Source organism: Cygnus olor, chromosome Z (genome assembly GCF_009769625.2).
Source record: "Cygnus olor isolate bCygOlo1 chromosome Z, bCygOlo1.pri.v2, whole genome shotgun sequence".
NCBI lineage: Eukaryota > Metazoa > Chordata > Aves > Anseriformes > Anatidae > Cygnus > Cygnus olor.
This window is the reverse complement of record NC_049198.1, coordinates 3216205-3237759: the sequence shown is the minus strand read 5'-3', so window position 1 is coordinate 3237759 and position 21555 is coordinate 3216205. Positions and strand designations below refer to the sequence as shown.

Below are 21555 nucleotides of genomic sequence, written 5' to 3'. Positions count from 1 at the left end.
AATGACAGACAGATCATGCTTGGTGACCTCGAAAATCTTTAGGGTCCTACTGACTCTGCTTTCCTGCACTATCTCTGTCTGGAAAAGCAGGTCTCTTCACCTGGTCTCCTGTACAAGAGCATGCTTAAGTGTTTCTGCCCTGGTAGCCCCATTTAAAAGGATTTTCCACTCATAAGCTGCTTCAAGTACAGTCGCTAGAGCAGTGGACACTGCTGTGACAATATGTACTCGCAGTACCCTGTAGGTGTCCTGTGGGTCTCATGGTTTGTACTCTGAAACATTGACCTATGCAGCAAGCAGCAGAGGAGCACATCTGTCTAAGCAGGTTAGGAGAGGAGGAAAAGATTTGGACTTGTTTTCATCTTAAAGTACTTTTTTTCTGAAGGCTTTGCCCAACCCCATTCTGTTATTTTTAAAGTATCTTTTTTAATTCATTTTTTTTTCTTAAAAAAGGCATTTCACTTCCCCTTAAGAATATGTTATGAACTGCTACACTTTAGCAGTGTGATAGTTCATAACAGAATCAAGAGGAGCATGAATTATGTCAGAACTACATTACTAATGTGTAATCTGCAGCATTGGTTAATTTGTTTTGATATTAAAGTTTTAATAGGAAATATAATTTGATTGCATTTTAAAAATAAAAACTGATTTTCTGTGTTATAGAAAAATATTATGAATAATAAGCAAAAAAAGGGACTAATATAGCTAGGCATTTCTATTAACAAAATGAATATGTTTCATACGTTCTTTGTGTACTAATTCAAGTCATCCGGTGCCAGTTCAAGCTGATTTAATGTAAGCTATGTCCTTGTTCCTTTGCTCTGCATTTTGCAATATTGCTAGCATTAACTTGAAGATGGGATCAAAGTTTTGCCATCTCAACTCCTGGTATACCAGTCATAACTCAATTATTAGCAGCATTAGCACCTTGTAACTGCACTCCCAACACAGCAGCAGACTCTGGGTCAGTATTTAGAGAAGTTTTCCAGTTGGTCTCAGAATAATTAAAACACCCAACTGTGCCAGCGATGAGTTCTCCACCTCTTAAGTCAGTGTAGGTGGCTGATGCTGGCGGCAATGTCCTAATGGATGTGTTACTAGGGTTATACCAGGGGAGAGATCTTCTCAAAAACAGCACTGTATTAAGTGTGATTGCAATGGGATGGTGTGACAATGTACGAGCAAGCACAGTGGGTCAAATAAAAGGTCCATCTAGTCTGATTTTGGCAGTGGTGCTCGTAGTGCTTCGGGAAGAAGGCAAGAACAGAGTGAGCATGTAGGATCCTTCGAGTGGGGGCTTTCCAGCCTGCAGCCACTGTCCATCCTGCCAGGTTTTCCAGTTTATCAGCCTTCAGAGGATTTCCCCACCAGGCTGGAGCTGAGACTCTAGATGGCAAACTGTTACTGTGGTGTTTTGGCACCTCTGACGAGCTGATTTGGCCCTTATAGCTCTGTCCTTATGCTGTGTGACCTTGTTTACAGTGAATAAAAGCCTCAGGGCACTTTTAGTAAAGAATGAGAGCTTAAAGAAATGGAAGGGTAAAAGCGGCCCCATTGTGAACAGCTGAGGGAGCATGATCTACTCAGCTAATCAGAAAGATATAGAGGACAATTGATGAGAGTGCGTATTTCCTTCCTGGATATCTCAGTGGGTACCAAAGGACTCCTCTGTCTAGTGGGGAAAGACATAACAAGAGCCAAGGACTGGAGACTAAAGCTGTAAGATTTCAAATTGGAAACAAAACACACATTTTTCTCAGTGAGGATAATTAACTATGGATAATAATTATCAGGGGAAAAAGTAGATTTCTGCATTCCTGATGATTTAAAGAAAAGAAAAAAAAAGCCTGGCTTCCTTCCTTGAAGAATGTTTTAGTCAAGCACAAGATATTGACTTATATCTTTAGTCAAGCACAAGATATTCAGAAGTTTCACAGGTGAATACTTCTCAGCTTCAGCTCTTTCTTCCTTTTCTTTCTTTTCTGTTTCTTGGCTTGAGCACCTTCCCAACTGACATGTATCTTCCCATCTTTCTGCTAATGTCTTTAATTGTCTACATAATGTTAACCATATAAGTGAGGTTTCTAAATTAGATAACCATCCATACTTCCTAAGAGAGATAAATACATTCACCTCTGGCAGGGGATCAGATTTTGCTTGATAAATGCCAATTTCTGTGGGAGAAGTTAGGAAAATTAACTATTTATTCAGGTCTCTCTGGTAAGATGAATCCCAGCCCTTGCCTTTACCTACTTATCACTTGCCCTCACCCTTCTATGATACTAGTGAAAAAAGTCCTCTCTGGCTGGCTCTAAAATGTTGTCTTTGATTCTGTCACTTCTGGGGAGTCACCTTTATCTGTAGCTTATTTCTTTCTCCATGGCATTTTCTATTCTTTTCCTTCTCAGCACAGATATCCTCCCAGTCTTCAGTGCCCTCTACCTCTGGGTCCCTGTTGCTCTATGGGGAAAAAATGTTCAGCACTTCACATCATCCTGGACATTGATGTTCACAGAGAAAAAGCACTGGATTTGGGGAATGGACAGCTGGAGGAACGGATATTTTACTAAGCCTGATTCATGCTTTGATAGTTTGAATTTCTATACCTAACAGAGATGCTTTAAATTTTGTGAAGTGTGAGACTAATCCTGTCAAATCAAACGCAATAAATATGAGCGTATAAATTTAATGGAGAAGAAAGAATTATATCTTTGTTGTCCTTGTAGTGCAGAAACAAGCGTATCTTGTACAATAATCCTGCATGCATAAATAAATAAATAAAGTAAGTAAGTAAGTAAAATGAGAGGATTAAGGTTATGCAAAAAAGTAAGACATAGCTAAAAGGTTGGAAACACAATTTGAGGAACATACGACCAATTTTTGCCATGGACAGGAGATACAGCAGTGTCCCAGAAACATGGTGCTGGGGTCTGTGTTAAAATACTCTTAAATGATCCAAAAAAGCAAGGGAAGACTAAGGGTGTTTATAATAAAAAATTACTCAAGTAGTCGAAGTAACACTGACTACTAAGTTTAGTAGAACTGTCCTGACGTTGAATGGTAAGGTGATAAGTAGCCAGCTGTCAACAAATGGGGGAAAAAAATATATGGGGAAAAGCAGCTTTTGTCCCTACATAGAAATGGGCTTTAAAATTAATTATCGCCACCTGGGAGTGGGAACTTGGAGCTATTCTTTGAAGAGTTGACTCACTGCCCCGTCACCATCTTAAAGGTAAAGAGGGAGGCTTGAAATCTGAGAACAGACTAGAAAATGTAATAATGTCTCTATATAAGTCTATGATGTACATAGCTCTGGATGCAGTGGGGTTGCTGTGCACAACCTGATTGCACACTTTCTAAAAAGTATGTTTTGGAAGGCAATACTGAACAGATAAGGAATTGCAATAAATTTTGCATATCACAGACATTTAGCACCATCTGAGATGTCTTACCGTATCAGTCATCCACATTGGGCTGGTAGATACTGGAGTGTAGTTAATTAAGATTTTCCATGCAAAAGACCTGAAGATGAGAGGTAATGAGAAGCAAACAGTGTCTTAGAAGTACATCATGGTGGTGTGCTCAGGAACTGAGGTTGCTTCCCACAGAGCCAATGCTGTTAGCCAGCCACTTCCAGGAAGTTTACTGCATTTATTTCAACTCCATTGGAAAAGACACCGACTTCCAGAGGACAAGGTGTCTTCCTCGCAATTCTCCTGTGTTCTTTTAATCACGGCTCTTGTCCTCTTGGGAAATGCACCTCACACTATGGAGCAAAGGGCAATCCACCTCCTGTTTCTCAGTGTTTGATGAGGTGGTAATCCATTATGGTGATTTCCCATGGCTCTCCACCAGCCTTGGGCAAGTGTAGAACCTCCTGGATCACTCTCAGCCCCTCAGGCTGCCCTGATGGACTCCATACAGTGCTGGGGCTTTTCTACAAAAAAAAAAAAAAAAAAAAAAAAAAAAAAAAAAAAAGTCTAATCAAGAGCATCCCACCCCACTCCTTTATTAGTCAGGACTATTTCATGCAATTCATCTGTTTTTATGTTTTGTTTTTGTTTTTGTTTTTCCTTTTTTCCCTACTAATTTCCACTTTTTTTGCCACTCACGAGTTAAAAATCAACTATATCTGCTCTTGCTGCCAGATTTTTAAACTCTGCTTCATCTATCTGAAAACCATGTTGTGTTTCTTCTTTTATATACACCATTCTTGCAATAAAGATCGGGGAACCAGAGCTTGCTGCACCTTTATTTCCATCTATATCAGCTTTGAGGCTATAAAATCTCCATTCCCTTTACTGAACTGACAGGATCAGCTCTTGGGAAGCAAAAGGCCCCTCGGAAACAAGGGGATGTTTCATAGCATCACCTCTCTGTCAACAGCTGCACTTTAAAAACCTTTTTTACCCCCCAGTTTCTCCAAAACTATAAAATAGCATCAGCTCTGCTGAACCACCTGCTTCTCTGTGCCCACCTGTTGGCAAAGGAAAATGAAAAGTGGCTTTTGCTTTTGAGTAGCAGGAAGGAAGGGAAGGGAGCAGGGTGAGGGTGAGGAATGTGAGGGCTCAGCTCCCTGTGCTGCTGCAGACCTGCTCAGGTCTCCAGCTTAAAACCTTGTCCTTCCCATACTGATTGTTTGTCTAGTCTAGTTTGATGGGATGTTTTGTTTGTCTTGTCTAGTTTGTTGGGGTGTTTTCTCATCAGCACCCAGTGGGCACATGGACACTTTGTTGTAGGACATCTCATCCAGCCTTTCATTTCCCAGCCTGTGGATATGCCAGTTTCATTTCTGGAGAGATTTCATTTTGATTTTCAAGTCATTTGGGGTGCCTACCATACCTGAAGAGAAAGACAAGACAAGGCTTGCAGATGAGGCAGGATTTTGGGGCAGGCTTTCCCCTGCACATGGAGCTGCTCTGTGCTTCCAAGTGGTGCTCCATGGACCAGGAGATTTTCTCCTTTGTGCTTTGTGGTGATGGCCAAATAATAGAAGGACATTGTACTAATATTAGTTATACCAATACAACAAAAATAATTGGACAAAATTATTCAGAGATTAAATGAGTAACCAAACACACAAAAGGTAATGGTCACCAAACTGGTGAATTGCTGAGGGGTTTGGCTGTGAGAAGTGGAGTGAGGAGGAAAAGGTGATAAATATGATAATATTTCGGTTATCCTCAGAAAAAGACCTGGCAGACAAACTGATGGAAGCAATAGTTTGGTAGTACCTACAGGTAATCTGCATTTGGCATCATGCTTATTCATTATGCTTGTAATGGTGCCTTGTTGATTTTATCAGTGTCTGTGCATGCATTTCAAACACACCAAGGCGATATGTGCAAGCCATGGGAATATTCCTGTAGGAAACAGGCACAGATTCTTTGCTGTCACTCTGGGTTTTATAAATGTGTCAAAAGTTTGCAAGGTGAGCTAAACTTATTTTCCTCCAATGCACTGCGTAAAGCCAACTGGAGGGCCAACTCCCTGGAGATGCTTAACTAAGTTATTCTGGTTTGCCCATGTAGACACCTTGCAAAGATTAATGTGGATCTACAGACCGAGTTCAGACAATAATCTGGATCCTAACTTCAGATGGCTCCACTTTTAGTGAGTTAAATGAAAGCCCCAGGCCTGATCAGCCCAGCATCGTGATGAAGTGTGGATTGGAAGCTGAATGCCTGAATTATTAAGTTCAAGCTCATCTCCGCCGAGGGTTGTTTAGCAGGGCCACTCACAGCTTGATGGATTCAATTGCAAATATGGGCTGTGTTCATGTACATTTGCTTGTGTCAGCTTCAAGCTGGGATGCAAGTTCAGTGAAAGGAAAATAATGCAGACTGGCTAGGCTGCTGGGTTTCTCCAGCTAAAGGCAAGGAATTTACCCGGTTGAAGGTGAAAACTTCTTGATACCAACAAGTTTCATGGGGAATTACAAGGAAAATAAATAGGTGCAGGCAGGCTGAGCTGTAGCAAGAGACAAATCTGTGCCGAATCCCTGCTCTGAAGATTAGAGCATCTTGATCAGAAATGTATGGCTTCTTTGGGAAGGGCAGCACCACATCCGAGAAGGATGGCTGCTGTGTCCTTACTTAGGCAAGATCGTGGAGGATGAAAGGTGCTGCAGAAGGCAAACATGCCTCAGCTCACTTCAGCGCAGGCTGTGAAATGAGGTCTGCTGCCTGTGTCTGTCCAAGCTGTGTGCACACTCTGTGACTACCAGCACCTTGTTTGCTATTGCGTCCCTTGGCAGATCTTTTCACATTTGGGTCCCTCTGAAGCAAAGACTGTGACAATGATTTTTAAAAAAGCTATTCCTTTTGTCTCCCAAACCATGCAGTTTTCAAAAGGGAAAATATTTCACAAAGCTCTCACCCCTACAAGACAGAAAAGAGCTTACAACATTAAGTTTGCATAGATGCTTCCAGCACAATTTTAGCTCAGGGCTTTCGTTTCCTTCAGTACCTGCCTCACAGGTCCTCCTTCTCTGTGGCATCCCCTAGCAGAAATCACAGTGTTTTTACATCTCTCACGAGGCCTAACAACACAGCAGCCATTCGCTTCCCTTTGTCCCTGCTGCAGGAATTGCTCCGTGAAATCCCCTGGCCTGTGTTATAATGGAGGTCAGAGCGGAGCAGAATATCCCCTCCTGGCCTTAAAACCTATGAATAATATTTTCCCTTGGAGACTCCAACCGGGATGCAGTGGGAAGAACCTCTCTTACACCTGGGCTATGGACTCAGGCTGGATCAGACCACCGTGCACAGACGGACAGACCGGGTGCATGCTCCTGGTCCAGCTGCATCCCCAGCCCTGCGGCATCGCAGTCGCAAAGCCACCATGAGCTCCTTGCGAGTCTGCTCTCGCTCACTGATTTAGTATTCAGAATTTAGAATTTATTGAGGATTCTTCCTTTGTCACATCATCTATCAGAGGCAGACACCACAGAGATGGAAGGGGAAAAAAAATTAAAAACCTGTTTATTGCTCAACTTGCTCTAGGCATGTTTTAGTTTATTGTTCAGCTTGGTTCATTTCAGTGTTTCAATTTGAATGGTTCACTTAGTTGCTGTGGCTAAAAAAAAATAAATTAAGAAAACCATAAGAAAAACCTATTTAAAAAAAAAAAAAAAAAAGAGAGAGCAAAGAGACAGCAGCAAAAGTTGAGATTTGTGGGGCCCCACAGCACCTCACAATGTCAGAGGTGTCAGAGGATAATTTAAGGGCGCAATCCCATGCTCCCAATTGCCTATTCCGAGCGTGTTCACCCGTCGAGCTTCTATTGGCACCCCTGGGAGGAGCTCCCTGTGCCGGCACGCAGCACGCACCAGAGACCCGCATTGCAGATACCATGCTACACACACATTTGGCTTTCGATATGGGATGCTTTGCCAGGGAGTGCACAGACCCCACCACTGCTGCTTGTGTTTCCTGAGCTCATGTGCGGAGTGTGGAATCGCTCTCCATTTGCACTGGGAGCAAAAGGTGGTGGCACCATCCTATGGCGACCCATCAGCAGCCCTGATTTAGCTCCAGCAGGTCCCTGAAAATGGCATCACCACATGCTGCCTCCGTCTCAGCTCAGGAGCTCGTTTCAGCAGTCCTAATTACGGCTCTGCTGATCCTCCAGACCTCACCTCAGCTCTCTCTGCCTCCAGCCGGGTGGGGGCTTTCCAAAGAAAACAGGATCCAGCTCCTCCACGCAGCTGCTTTTAACGTTTGGAGAAACCTTCTCCAGCAGCAAGTGTACTAATCTCTATGGGAGATAAGTCAATTACAGCAAATTGAGCTATTTCATTTCTGGCTGCAAATGGCTTTCAGTTACACAAGTAGACACATTAATCTAATAACTAATGATCATATATTTTACTAATCATACAACGCTGCGTGAGGTATTATATCTAATTATATTTAAGATTAAGACATCTTTATATGTGTGTTTTTGCCAGTTGCCAGGCTGGTGCAGATGGATGAAAACAGGAAGAGAGCGGGAATACTTCCAAAGGGGGAAAAAAAAAAAAAAAAAAAAAAAAAACACCCTGTGGGAAAAAGTAGGTCCCTTTGAAAGATGGAAAGACACAATTCAGAGAGTATTGGCTGGGGTCACCTCCAGACTAGAATGGAATAGAAAAGGAAAACTTGCCATACAATACCATATAAAAGGTGTTTTTTTTTTTTTTGTTTTTTTTTTTTAAACAAGATTTGAATCCAGAGACTTTGTGTTGGTGGTTTTGGTGTAAAATTTAAATGAGAATCTCCCCCCTCCCCACAAATTTTCTCCTGCTTGATCCCACTTCTCTCATCCTGAGATCCTTGCCTTTGAGCCTACATGCTTGGGAGCTGCAATGCTGTTGAGATGCAGCTTAGAGACATTTCCCCTGATGTGGGCTTGCAGAAAACCCCACTGCTGCCAGATGTTGGGCTACCCTTAGAGCTCATGAACTCTCTTGAGCTCTCAAAGCAGACTTACCAGCCCAGCAAACATGGGGTCCTTCCAAGTGGCCAAGGACCTTGTTCCATGTGGAAAGGCTTGCACATACGTGTCCAAGGTTTAGTGACATTTTGCACAGAGATGTGTGCTCACATGATGTTTGTGGGGTTGAAGCCTCTTCTACAGGAGGACAGAGGTCTTTGCTTTATGCTTATAGCAGTGACACCTGGCAGTGGTGAGCTGCCGCACATTTGGACTGGGATATTTCATTTTCCCAGCTCAAGGTAGCTCTGAAGAAGCCAGGAGACACTTATCGACATAAGGACCTGAAAAGAATCTCTTATGCTTATCCTGAAGGATATTAGTATGTGTTAAGTTCACTCCCTGAGCTTGCCTGGGCTGTTGGTCAATATGGTAATGTGTCCTAAATGCAGTTAGGCACTCATTGGTTATTCTCTTTAGTAAATATTTTTATTCATGTAGGTACTTTTTGCATCAGTCTAACAGCAATCTATCATATGTGAAGGTCTTGTGGCAGCTGTTGTTAAAATCAATATGTGTTAGGATGCCAGAAAACTGAATTCATTTTTCTTGTCTTTGACATTCTAACTAAAGATCGTAATAAGAGATAACGATAATGACACAGGGTAATGATTAGAGACACTCTGTTAAAGGAAAGAACGAAATCAAACAAGCAAGAAGAGAAAGGGTGGCAAAACAATGTAAAAGGATCTAACTTTTCCCCTGGGGGAAATGTGGAGTTAATTGCTAGGAAGGCATATATAGAAATCACAATTAAAGTGCCCCTCCTTCACCTTTGTCCTATCGTTCTCAGACAGACCCCAGCACTGCAGTCGTGCATCTTATCTCCCCTGCAGAAACCAGTTCCAAACCCAGGGCCCAGACCTTCAAACCAACTTGAGCAAATGGCTTTACAAATGCAGCTGACCCAGCAGACCACCTTTTTACCAGGAGAGGAGACCCTAGCCATGCTTCGCAGCTCTCGATGTGGAATGTTATGTGGAACATGGAACATCACAGCATGGGTTTTGTGGGACTGCAACTCTATGGCATAAGTGGCTGTGGCTTACTCTACAATGTATTTGCATGGCAAAACAAAATCATGAAGTCTTCCTTATTTTCAGTGATGTATAAAGGTGTGCATGCATGTGTGTTTGCACGTCTGTATCGTATATTGGCACCTATGTTCATACACAAAGAGACACTGTGTATGCATATAAATGTGTGCATATACACACAAGTGTGCAGGCAAGTACACAAAGCTAGAAACCTGTTAGTGTTAAAATAACACCTACATGATAAATAGATGGATAGATAGGAAAGGATTTGGGTGAACTTAGAATATTTGCTTGTTAAAGTGTAGATGACTTTCAGTCTTCACTTAAGCAAAGCTGTCTGTGCAGTGGCACAGGGCTCAGACAACCTGTAATACAATGCAGTGCAACATAACATAACTCAACATACATACAAACATGTGGAACATATAGAACATATGCATATAAACCCTCCTCCCCAAGCCATCCCCTTGGACATACTACTCGTTATACGTATGCATCTGTACATACACATAAATATATGTATGCACTTATATGTGTATATAAGGAACTCTACGTGAAGACTTTTACCTGTACAGGTAGGAGATTAACTACTTCTTAGGTACAAATTGGCAAAAACACATGAGAATGTATTTTTCACATCATCTTTCTGACCAGAGATACAAGATGTGTGCGTATTTGAATGTCTCTGAAATACACTGAGAGTCTTTAGAGTGATGTAAAATCAGAATAATCAAAAATATATTAATTTATTAAACAGCAGATATGGAAACAAGGCACACACATAACACAGTTGCTGAAATCCCGACATGGAGGCTGAGGGAAGCCCTGTGCAGTGGGAAGCTGAAGATCCTATATAACATCACCAGCCTTAACCCCCCAAAGTCCTTATCCAGAAAAAAACAAGCTTTGTCCCTCTGAACACACTCCTCCTGCTCTTATTTCCAGGCTGCAAGCAGGGTTGTGGCAGAAGACCTGTCCCAGGAGGCGGCAGAGGGAGGCTGGTGTTCAGATGGCAGAGGGAGGCTGATCCTGCCCGTGCTGACGCCTTGGGCAGCCGCTCTTTGTGCTCATGCGGCTCAGTTCCACTAATCACACCACTGCTCCGACATGCCTCCCAATATTTAACTTTCCTGGGACCTCTGGTAGTTTATTAGCATTTTCAGGCTACAGGTATCAGTGTTTCTGCCTTCAATTACTCGGCCGCTTCTGCTGCGTGAGAATTCCCTGCCCCGGGCTAAGCGGTGACTGCAGTGATAGGAATGATCATTTGTGGGTGATGTTTCAGCAACGTGCACAGGGAAGTGGAAGACGATCTGTGACAAACAGAATGGATAGTATCAAAAATCAATTCCACTCCTGCTGCAGGAATGAGCGAACAACAGAGAAAAGGCAATTCAATGTCCTCTTAAAGGGGGGGTGACTCAAAGAGAGAAGAACATTAAAAGAAATATTCACCTTGCTATTGTACAAAAAGACGTGCCACTTGAAAATTTTTGATTTTTGATCTGGGTCCAGGTGTGTCTGAGCATTTCCAGCATCAGCTTTGGTGCTGGCAAATCCAGCTGGGTCTTGAGCTCAAATGTGCTTAAAGACCCCGGTGGGAGCCAGACTCTCACACTGGGCAGCAGCTCCTGTTCTTGTCTGTGTGTACATGTGCAGCATGTGTGCACATGTTTTCACACCTGCACATGTATACACATGTTTCTTTGCTCTTAGCATTATGGTGCCTTGGTATCACAGGGTCCAAGGGCTATTTAAACACATAGGTCTCCATATGATGCCAAGAAGACTTGATCTAAAGCCATGGCCAAAGCAGCACACCAATACCTCCCACACCTATCAAATGTGTTTTTTTTTTTTTTTTTTTTTTTTTTTTTTTTTTTTGGCTGAGGTGTCTGCTTTGGCTATAAATGCAGTTGATTTGTGCAGACCTGTGTCTGTAATAAGAGCGGGAGCTGAAATTACTCTGGCTTTTGGAGGTCTGAGCATTGCCATGAATTTTGCCAAAGCACCTTCTGTCATAATCTGAAACTGTTCCTTTATGTAGGAACAGGGGAACAAAAGAGAGAAAATGAACGCAGAGGTCGGCTTCCTATTTACCTTCACATGCTCCCTCCATCTCAGTCTGAAACTATGGAAGTTAACCAAGGCTAAATCTCAAAAGCCCTGAATTCTACATTAACAGGAGATTTTACCCTGGAAAAAAAAAACAGCTTTGACAGAGGGCAGGGTGTTGATTAGGGACTTTGTTATTGTTACAGAGTCAATCTGAAGGCATGTGAAAAAAGACACGTCATTTCCACCAGCAGCAAATGGGATGGGGGGAGAATCTGGTGTGTGAGTTCTGGCATGTGGCATCCTCCTGCTACTGCCACTATGCTCCAGTGCAGCCCCCAACACCATCATTGTGCTGGCCGGGGTCCTCACCTCCCCGACTCCTAAAAGGAGACCATTTCAGATATTCGCGGCTCTGATAATTAGAAATCTTCTTCTAATTTTCAGCCTAAATTTATTCATGGCTGGTTTATCTCCATTTGCACTTCAATAGCTGACTCCCAGGGGGAGGGAGGCATTGTGGTGCTGTAGATGGAGGTGAGCAGTTTGACCCAGAGAGGAACTGGGCTCCTGCAACCTCTGCAAGAGTCCTTGTGATGGCGTTGAGCAATGTGCATTTGTAGACAGTGAACAGGGCTGAAACCTTAACAGGATCAGGCCTGCAGGCAGTGACGTTCAGAGCTGGTCATAATTTCTTAGATTAATTACTTGGTGGTTCCAAAATGACTTTTTTTTAATATCTTTTATTTATTTATTTATTATTATTATTTTAAGTTTTATGAAGTTAGAAGACAGGAAAACAAAATATTTAAATTTGTTATTTCTTATTCTTTTCTTCTTTTTCTTTTTAAATTGCAATTTTCTACTCTTCCCAGTGCAGAAATAGAGAGAAAAGAAAAAAAAAAGATGAGAAATGCTGACCAAGCCATTTTAGCCCCTTGTAGAAACCTGCAGAAAGGAGTTCAGCTTTCCAAAACTGATTCTCAAATTCTTCCCCTTTTTCCCAGACAGGTCCCTGGAGGAAAATTATGGCACACCACACCTTGATCATCCTGAGCACCCTGCCTGTGCATCTGCCCACGTTGCTCCAGGTGATGCTGCTGAAGCCCTCCGGGACCACAGAGTGATGAGCAGCTTGCCCAGGCTGGGGGCAAGCGGGGCTCTGACCAGTGAGGAAGGAGCAGCCAGTGTGCCAGAACCCAACCCTGCACACATCTCTGATCTGCCAAAAAAGAGCCACTCGGCATAGCAACTGCGTTAGCCAAGCTTAACCAGCTGCTAAATAAAGTTCAGAGCTGTTTAAGTAAACATACGACAATGATGAGTTTCTTGCAGCTTTCTTTTAAATAAAGTCCCATTGCTGCTAATACCCAAATTTCACTAATGATTTGAAAATAATTACTGCCATTCTGGCTGATGGAAAGGGCTGATAGCCGTTGCCTTCGCCCACTTTTATCTACGGCCTTTCTTTCCCTTGTCTTGACATTTGCCACAAGACAGAGGGAAAGGCTGAGGAGAGAGGGCTAAAGAGGAAGCAATACCTGATCATGTAAACAATTAGACCTTTATCCATCCTGCCCAGAGAGGTCCTTTATCTGATGACAACCTCTGCAGAACGGAAGAGGAGTAGGTATCTCCCTCTGGGACCATCCTAACTATTCAATCAATTCTCCTCAATTACTAACAAATCTAAATGTGATTTATCTGCCCAGGAATCATTCCAATATCAAGCAAGGATCTATCAATAAAACCCCCAAAGGCAATCTTTTTTTCAGAGCTGTCAATAGAACCTCTGAACCACAAAGAGAGGGAGCCGACAATTGAGATATTTTGCCGTTTTTTTTTTTCTTTTTTTTTTTTTTTTGAGCACTTAATTAAGTCGACAAGAAGCTGTCAAGGATAATTTTCAAAGCACACGGCCTCAGCATCTGACATTTGATAATATTACACTCCATGTTGATTGAAATTGATTTTTTCTCCTTTTTTTTTTTTTTTTTTGGTTGGTGGAAGGCTGCAAAAAAAAGGGGGCATTTGACAACTTTCTTGCCCATAGATCCAAGGACAGCAAGCCAGTTTGTTAAGGTCAGTCATGACAAACAGTATGATGAGTTTTTAAAACCAGCTGAGTTTAACAATAGTAGGGCACAGCTATGTTATTTCAGTGTCAATAAAGCAAGCTGCTCAGCAGTTAGCAAATATCTCAGCAAGATCAGAGGCACTGGGATTAGAAGTAATAGTAAATTTATAGGGTTGGATTCTGATCTCAGTTAATACCACTGTAAATCCAGGGAGAACTTCATTGACTTCAATAGGTTTTGATCCAGAATAGTCCAGATGCGGTCATTTTCTGAACTTGTTACGGGAGATGCCAATTGTACCATTGCCTGGGATTTATTTCTATTTATTTTTCACCCTGTTGGGTGCAGGCCATTTCCCTTCCCTTTCACACAGTAAAAGGCACTACTGTAAATCTCTCTGGATGATCATCTGCTTATATGCCTAAGCCACTTTGTAAACCTATATAGGCAGTAGTTGCCATTTCCATGCCTTTGGAACAGGAACAAGAGCAACTCTGCAAAAGTGGAGCAGAATCTGGCTCATGTCACTACTCAGACAACTCAGAAAAAAAGCACGTCTGATAAAATTCAGGTTCCAGGTTCACCTAGCTGTTCAGACCTCCAAGCAGAGACTGTGATCAGTATTTAGTATTTGCTGGTTAGCACCCCACGCAGAGAGCAATGCAGGCTCTCAGCAAATTGATTCGAATGATAATATTTTATTAAAGTTACGTACTTCGGTGCTCTTGCAGCTGCAGCTGAGCAATTACAGCTTTTCAAGAACAATTCATTGGTTATTGAAATCCAAAACATTATTTCTTTTGTCTTGGCTACAGAAATAGACTTCATAGCAGGGCAATAGCATGAGAGGCCGGGAAAGCTGAAGATGCTCTCCCTGTCTTCTGGGAAGAGCAGCAGCAACCTGCTGAAGTCAGTGGGACTCAGCAGGTCCAACCCCGTCCCTATTTGCTTTTTTGTTTGTTTATTTGTTTTGAACTCTTGCACAGGATGAGCTGGAGTTGCACCAACATCATGTTGCAGCAAACTTCAGAAGATCCAGTTCTGGAGGGACCAAGGCTTCAGCAGTGGTGACGGGGCCATCTCATCAGAAAGCAGATATAAGGTGGCACGTCTGCCTTAAACAGACTTGAATTGCCCAAGATCATTCAGGAAATCTGCAGCAGAGGCCAGCAATAGACACAAACACCCTCAGATCAGCATTTCCCTTGTCACAGGCACACTGCAAGCAGGTGGTTTGAGAAGTGTTAAGCTGGACTAGATTGAGCAGAGACATAATTGTCCCAAGTAAGAATTAACTTGGAGGAACTGGGAGCAAGACACCACCTGACTCGAGCAAAATGATCTAAATCTGTCTGTCCCATACTGATCCCCATACGGCTCTCCTGCAAGTGGTGCACCAGAATTAACCACGCGCATGTTGCAGGAGGTACATTTCACCCCTCAGAGGAACACTATAAATGTTGGTCTTGCAATGCCACTTCTGCAGCACCCCGAGATGCAGAGAGAGGGGCTCAGATCCAAATCTGTCATTGCTGCCTCTGGAAAGCTCTCACAACCATTAGTTGACTGCTTCTTTTTTTCACAAAGAGTGCTTTTTTCTTTTTCTTTTTCTTTTCCTTTTTTTTTTTCTTTTTTTTTTTTTTCTGAAAAACAGTTGCATCATGGCCAGCCCCAAATATCACCATGGCCGAGAGTGGATGGGTGCTACCCAGGGTGAGGGCAACTTCAAACCCTTGCCTGTGTGTGCAGAAGGGAACCAGGCTCCTGCCATCCCATCAATCACGACGCTGTGGCTGCCCGTCTGTGCAGGTTTAAAACCCCATGGTGGCCCCTTTCCCATCAGGAAAAGCCAAATCTTGCCAGCAGTGGTCACCAACACTTGGCAATCAGTTCCATTGAAACCCTCTTGTTCGTCATCATTCTCAGAAATGTTGCAGGGAACAAGCAGTGACGGATGAGAAACTGAGCACTATCTGCTGGCAGCAGCCGCCTGACAAAGTGATAAGTATGGCTAATTCCCCTGGGCATTATTTGTACACAGTGCATAGATAGGGGTGAATTATTGCTGTCCCTGATTGTCTAATGATTTTTTTTTCCCTCTCATATGATCTTTTTTTTCTTACCTGGTATTTTTGACATCTGAGAAATTCATATTGGCAGGTTGATCTATATTGTCTAATATAACATAGAGTGTAATCAATCATGAATCCTGACCAGCTTTTTTCAGTAACTTCAGTTACAGTGAAATCTGTCTGAGGTCTATCCCAAGGTAATGAAGACTGCATGACTAATTTCCACTAAAAACTTGCCATATAGACCAAATACATTAAAAAATAATAATACTCAGCCCTTAACTTACTACTCAGCATTTACCATTGCAAGATGGACCAGACCTGAGACTTAGGGATGTTGAATTTCTTTCTCCACATGGTGTCTGTTCAGTGAAAGCCAAGCTTGGATGGACCTTCATCTGCCTCTCTTCAACCATGGACAGTTTAGCTGACAGTAGCCAACTGTGTGTAATAGGGAGACATTCAATTTTCAGAAGTTTTGGGTGGAATGGGGACTGTGCTGCCAGACCAAAGATGCCACAGGAAAGCTCCTGATGGCCAGTTTTTGGAGTGGGTCTGGTGTCCCAGCCCAGAAAGTGCCAATGGCATAGGACAGATAAGACATGCTGGTGTGGTGCTGGTTTGGGAGGAAAGGAGCACAGTCTCCATGAAATCATAGAATCATAGAATATCCCATGTTGGAAGGGACCCACAAGGGTCATGGAGTGCAACTCCTGGTTCCACACAGGGCTACCTAAAAAACAAACCCTGTGTCTGAGAGCATTGTCCAGATGCTTCTTGAACGCTGGCAGGCTTGACACCATGATAACTTCCCTGGGGAACCTTTTCCAGGACCTGACCTCCCTCTTGGTGAAGAGTGTCTTCAGACTCATAATTACGGGTTGAGAAAATGATGCACAAAGAGGGATTTTCAACAGAAACTGGGAAACTTTTGGAGAAGAAGCAGGAGAGACTTTCTCAAAGCCAGAGCAGGTCTCAGCCTTGCAATCCAAATGTTTATAGAAGAGTTTTTTAAATTAAGCTCAGGGAAAGCTGACAGAGGAGAAAAATTACATACTTCAGGATGATGCATGCTCTTGGGATGAAGACACTATGAAAACTCCTTATATTGAAATAGAGGCTGGAAGCTGACAATAATCAAGAACAAGGAAAGTAAATCCAATTAAATAAAGTCCCTCTTAAGCAGTACACTTTAAAACAGACAACTGGATCACATGTGGGATGGGGCATGCTGATAAACCAACCACAAAGCCCCAGCAGGAACATCAGTGTAGTTTAATTTCAGAAAGGGGGAACCACACAAAAATGGGACAGCCTTATAAGAATGAAACCAAAAAGAGCCAAGAAGAAGAGATAAAATGCAGGTAAGAGGTGGGGGAGTTATTTAAATATGTAATTTCAGAGACTGTCAGTATATTTCCATCCCAGATTACAGAAGACTGCACATTTGGCATGAATCAGCGATAGCTCAAAGGAGAAGACTACAAGGAATATCCTTTAAAAAGCTGAGGATATGGCCACCAAAGAATAACAAAAAAGAACAAAAAATCTGGCAACTTAAGTTTAAAATCACAACAGGACGGAAAAACAAAAACAAACAAAAAAAGAATTTGAGGAAAAAAATGCTGAAGGTGCAAACATTGGAAATAACTCAGAGGTAGAAGCTTGCTAGAGTTTGTAGGACAATCATAGCTTAAGAGTAATTGCATTGTCAATGTGAAGTTTCCTCTAGCCTAGCACTGTCTCTAACAGCAGCTGGTATCAGGCAGTGGAGGAAAGGAAAATTATTAGATGTAATGATGAAGAATAACATCAAAGCAAACATGGATAAATATCATACTATGAAGAAGACTCAACCCAGCTTTAGTAAAGGGAAACCATGCTTATAAATCTGCTAGAGGTCTTTGAAGGTCTTGCTGACCATATAAAAAAGGTAATCTGATAATAGATAGGTAGGTTTTCTAAGAGCTCCCACACTGAAAGCTCATACAGTAGCTAGAAAGGTAGGGCCTTTAATCAATTAATAACTAGGCGGGGGAAAAGAGCTAGGAAATAGAGCACAGGAATAGCTGGCCAGCTTTGACAAGTCACCAGTGGAATCCCATATGTACCTGTAGTAAGATCCATGTTATTCAGCACATTCATAAATAACCCAGGAAGGAATGTGGAAAGTAGAGATGACAAAGCTCGGTGATTGAATTATTCAGGGTAGTAAAATCAAAAGCTGACTGCTGAGATTTACAGAAGCTTTGCAACCCTGAGTGACTGGGAAATAAAATTGAAGCTGAAGTTCAGTGTTGTTAAATGCAAAATAATGCACATGCATGGACTCTGAATTGTCTGCTACCATCAGAGAAGGGAATTTGGGGTTATAACAGATAATTCTGAGAAACTGTCAACTACCTGCAAGTTACAGGCAGCAAAGCAAACTGCAGAGAATTACTAAGAACGAGTGAAGAACAACACAGGAAATATCATATCACTCTATAAATTAATGCTGCGCCTGCGTTATGTCAGTCTGGCCTCAAAGACCCTAAAGTAGAACACAGGAAAAAGATGGTAGGGATTGTCAAAGAGTGAGATGGCTTCCCATGAGGCCCAGAAAAGTCCAAAAACAAACAAACAAACAAACAAAACAAAAAAAAAATGGTTAGTGTGGAGATAGAGACATACAAAGCCAAAGGAGATATGTTCTTTCCAATGAGTGTGGTGGGCTCTACAGCTCATTGCCAACAAATATTGTAGATGCTGACAGTTGACATGGTTTCAGAACACAATGAAATTCATGGAATAGAAATCCATTAAGGCCACTGGCTACAGAGCTACCTTTTTCACCTCACAAAGTCTCTATGCTGGAAACTGAGACAATACACATGAGGCAAGTAAATTTGTACTTGTCATGTTTTTCAGGCTTTCTCCAGGCTTTAGCCAGGAGTAATTGTTGAATGCAGAGTACTGAGCCATGTGGTCCTTCAGATTGATGTAGATGATCATGCTATGTTCCTTTGGCTGCAGCAAAATCCTTAAATCCTGCAGCATCTCAGGAAGGACCATTTCACACTTGGGGCTGCCCAAGAACAGAGGGTGACTGACCATTATTCTCCTGCCATGGGGAAGAACTGAGGAACATGAGGGTCTGGTAATGTTTGTCCAGCTCCTGTGAATGGCCCAAGCAATGTCCACGTGATGAGCACAGTTGGGTCATCCATGTGCTTTTGGAAACCTGAGTACTATTCCCTCCACCAAGAATAAAGAGCACAAGCTATCCATTCCCTGCTGGAACAATGCTCCTGCCGTGGTGTGCACTTAAATCCCACCACCTGGAAACATTCCTGCTCTACCTTAAACTGCCAGCTTTAGAGGTTCCCACTCATCAAACTCTTGTCAGGCAACAAGAGGGGGAACAAGGAGGGCTTAATTGATCAGCTTCGAAAGTAGCCTTGAGAACTTGATTCAGATATTGACTTCCAACGAGCTGGTTTAACTCCAGCTTCCAGAGCCAGCGATGGCTGAACATCAAAACTATTAACCTCTGGCCTTACCAGTTGGTGAGACATCAGAGCAGCAGTAATTAGGAAGTCAATCGGAATCACATGTCTCACTTACACTGGCATGTCAATCAATAGTGCCAGTGACAGATTCATTAGGCCAGGCCTTGCAGCACAAGCCAGTAACAACCTCATAAAATACGCTTTTGAGGCAGGGCGAAGAAAAATCTGCTAGGAGGACTTGACTAGATGACAATATGTATTGATTAGGGCTCAAGCAATTTATGAAGTGCTACTTGCTCTGCAACCTTTCTGTCTCGGTGCTAAATTTTCCCAAGTAGTTGCTAAATAAAACAAAATATTACATTTTTTAAAGCCATTTTCTGACAGGGCATTTTTTATGTTAGTTACATCTAACAAATAATCTAGCAAGGCAAAACTCCAATGGTTACTTACTGGTGAAAGGTACCCTTCATTTCTCTGGCCATCAGGCTTTGAAAGAAGACATCCATCTGGATGAGAAAAAAAATGATATGACACATGATTAGGAAACTCCTCATTTCTGGAGACAATTTTCATTTTAACATGACTTTTTTAGAGCGTTTTAATGGCTATGCTTTTTGATAGGTCACATGAAATATGGATACTTCCATACTTTTGTTTTTAAAACTAAATTTAAAGCATGGTTTATGGAGTCTAAATACAGATCTAAATACAAAAAGTACAAAAATATACCTAGAAAGGAGGGAGTCTTTCTAATGCTGTATGAGGATTTGGGCACCTTCTTGTAGCACAGGAATCCTGAGAGCTACTTTTGTCACCTAAACATTAGTGATAAATTCAGCTCTCTTCTAACATCACTTAAGCAGTTTGCTTCCACATTTTTTTCAGGTATTCTGACAATTAGATACCCTTTGCAGTGTCAAAGTTTTTGGTCTCCTCTTCTCTTCTCTTCTCTTCTCTTCTTCTCTTCTCTTCTCTTCTCTTCTCTTCTCTTCTCTTCTCTTCTCTTCTCTTCTCTTCTCTTCTCTTCTCTTCTCTTCTCTTCTCTTCTCTTCTCTTCTCTTCTCTTCTCTTCCTCTTCTCTTCTCTTCTCTTCTCTTCCTCTTCTCTTCCTCTTCTCTTCCTCTTCTGCAATGCAAATCCTACTTTCCAGCAGATACCTCATTGTCATCAAACCAATTCCAGTGATCAACTTTAATAATCTATGACTTACCCTCATAAATCACTTAAGCACCATCTCCACTTTTAATCAGGTGTTAAATGCACAGCATAAATGCTTACTGGATTGGGGTTTAACCACTTGTGGTTGCAGGGAACATTTCTCTTTCTTTTCTTCTTCCTTTTTATTTATTTATTTATTTATTTATTTATTTTTTTCCCAAATCTTTTCAGCTCTGAGGCATCAAAGGGTTATCTCTTAGGATGAATCAACTAAATGCCTGCACTAACAGCATGTCCAGAGAAGGCTTCAGTCTCTTACTTTCACATCAGATTAATAAAACTACCAACTCAGCCACTCTGAGGCAAACACCCAGTATTTTGGAAGGACACTGACTGAGGTTTTGATTATTTGTTACTAATGAGAGTTTTCTGGTTAATTAATTTGGGAGTGTTATTAATGTTAATAGTACAGCTGGGCCAATAATTTATAATGATTAATTTCCTCACCAAATTCTGTTCTCAAATTGTTCAAGAAAAGATTGCAGATTTATCAAATTGATTCATTACTTTAGATTACTTGCCAGATTGCTTCTGCAAATAATCTGGATTTGGGTCTGGCTCACAACTAGCTCACTGGGCATATATTAAATGTGAAAGCTGAGCTGCAGGGTGTGACAGGTAGGTCACACCAGGAGTTCGACTTTCCAGTTTTGGAGGAACCAAACATTTCAACTCGCTTTCATTGCCATATGTCTGTGATTAACACACTAAATTGCCTTTTCTCAAGTTCTCTCCAACACTCCTGCCAGTAAACTCCCCATTCCACCAAACAACCCTGCCAGTATATTAAAATTCATTAGAAGGGCCATAAACAGGGTCTAAGTAGAAACAACTTGATTTTAAATTCAAAATGAATATACATGGCCATTTTCCCCCTATTACTGTTCATTCTAGACCAGTTAATTCCTAAAAACTGCCATCATCTTTCCTAAAATAATCCCAGGTGGTTCAATAACATCCAGTGGAAAGGGAAGAGGGAACTGTGTATGAATTGTTAAGTGCTGGGGGTCCTTTAAACTACTTCTAAGATAGAAGATTTTGGAAAGGAAAGGTATGCATTCCGCATACGGACTGGAAGAAGGTCACTTTGCATGTGGTTTCCTGTGTAGTAATGGCTCGTTTC

At 41.9% G+C, this 21555-nt stretch overlaps 1 long non-coding RNA gene across 2 annotated transcripts; it reads right to left on the bottom strand.

Moving 5' to 3' along the window:
- Positions 1 to 2247: 2247 nt before the first annotated feature.
- On the bottom strand, positions 2248 to 6856 carry LOC121061560. Of its 2 annotated transcripts, none has more exons than XR_005815156.1 (3): positions 6472 to 6856; positions 3456 to 3940; positions 2248 to 2463 (listed from the first exon to the last, which is right to left on the bottom strand). It is a non-coding gene; the product is annotated as an uncharacterized LOC121061560 (long non-coding RNA). The 2 variants fall into 2 exon arrangements; XR_005815157.1 differs by having other exon boundaries at positions 6731 to 6856.
- Positions 6857 to 21555: the final 14699 nt, after the last annotated feature.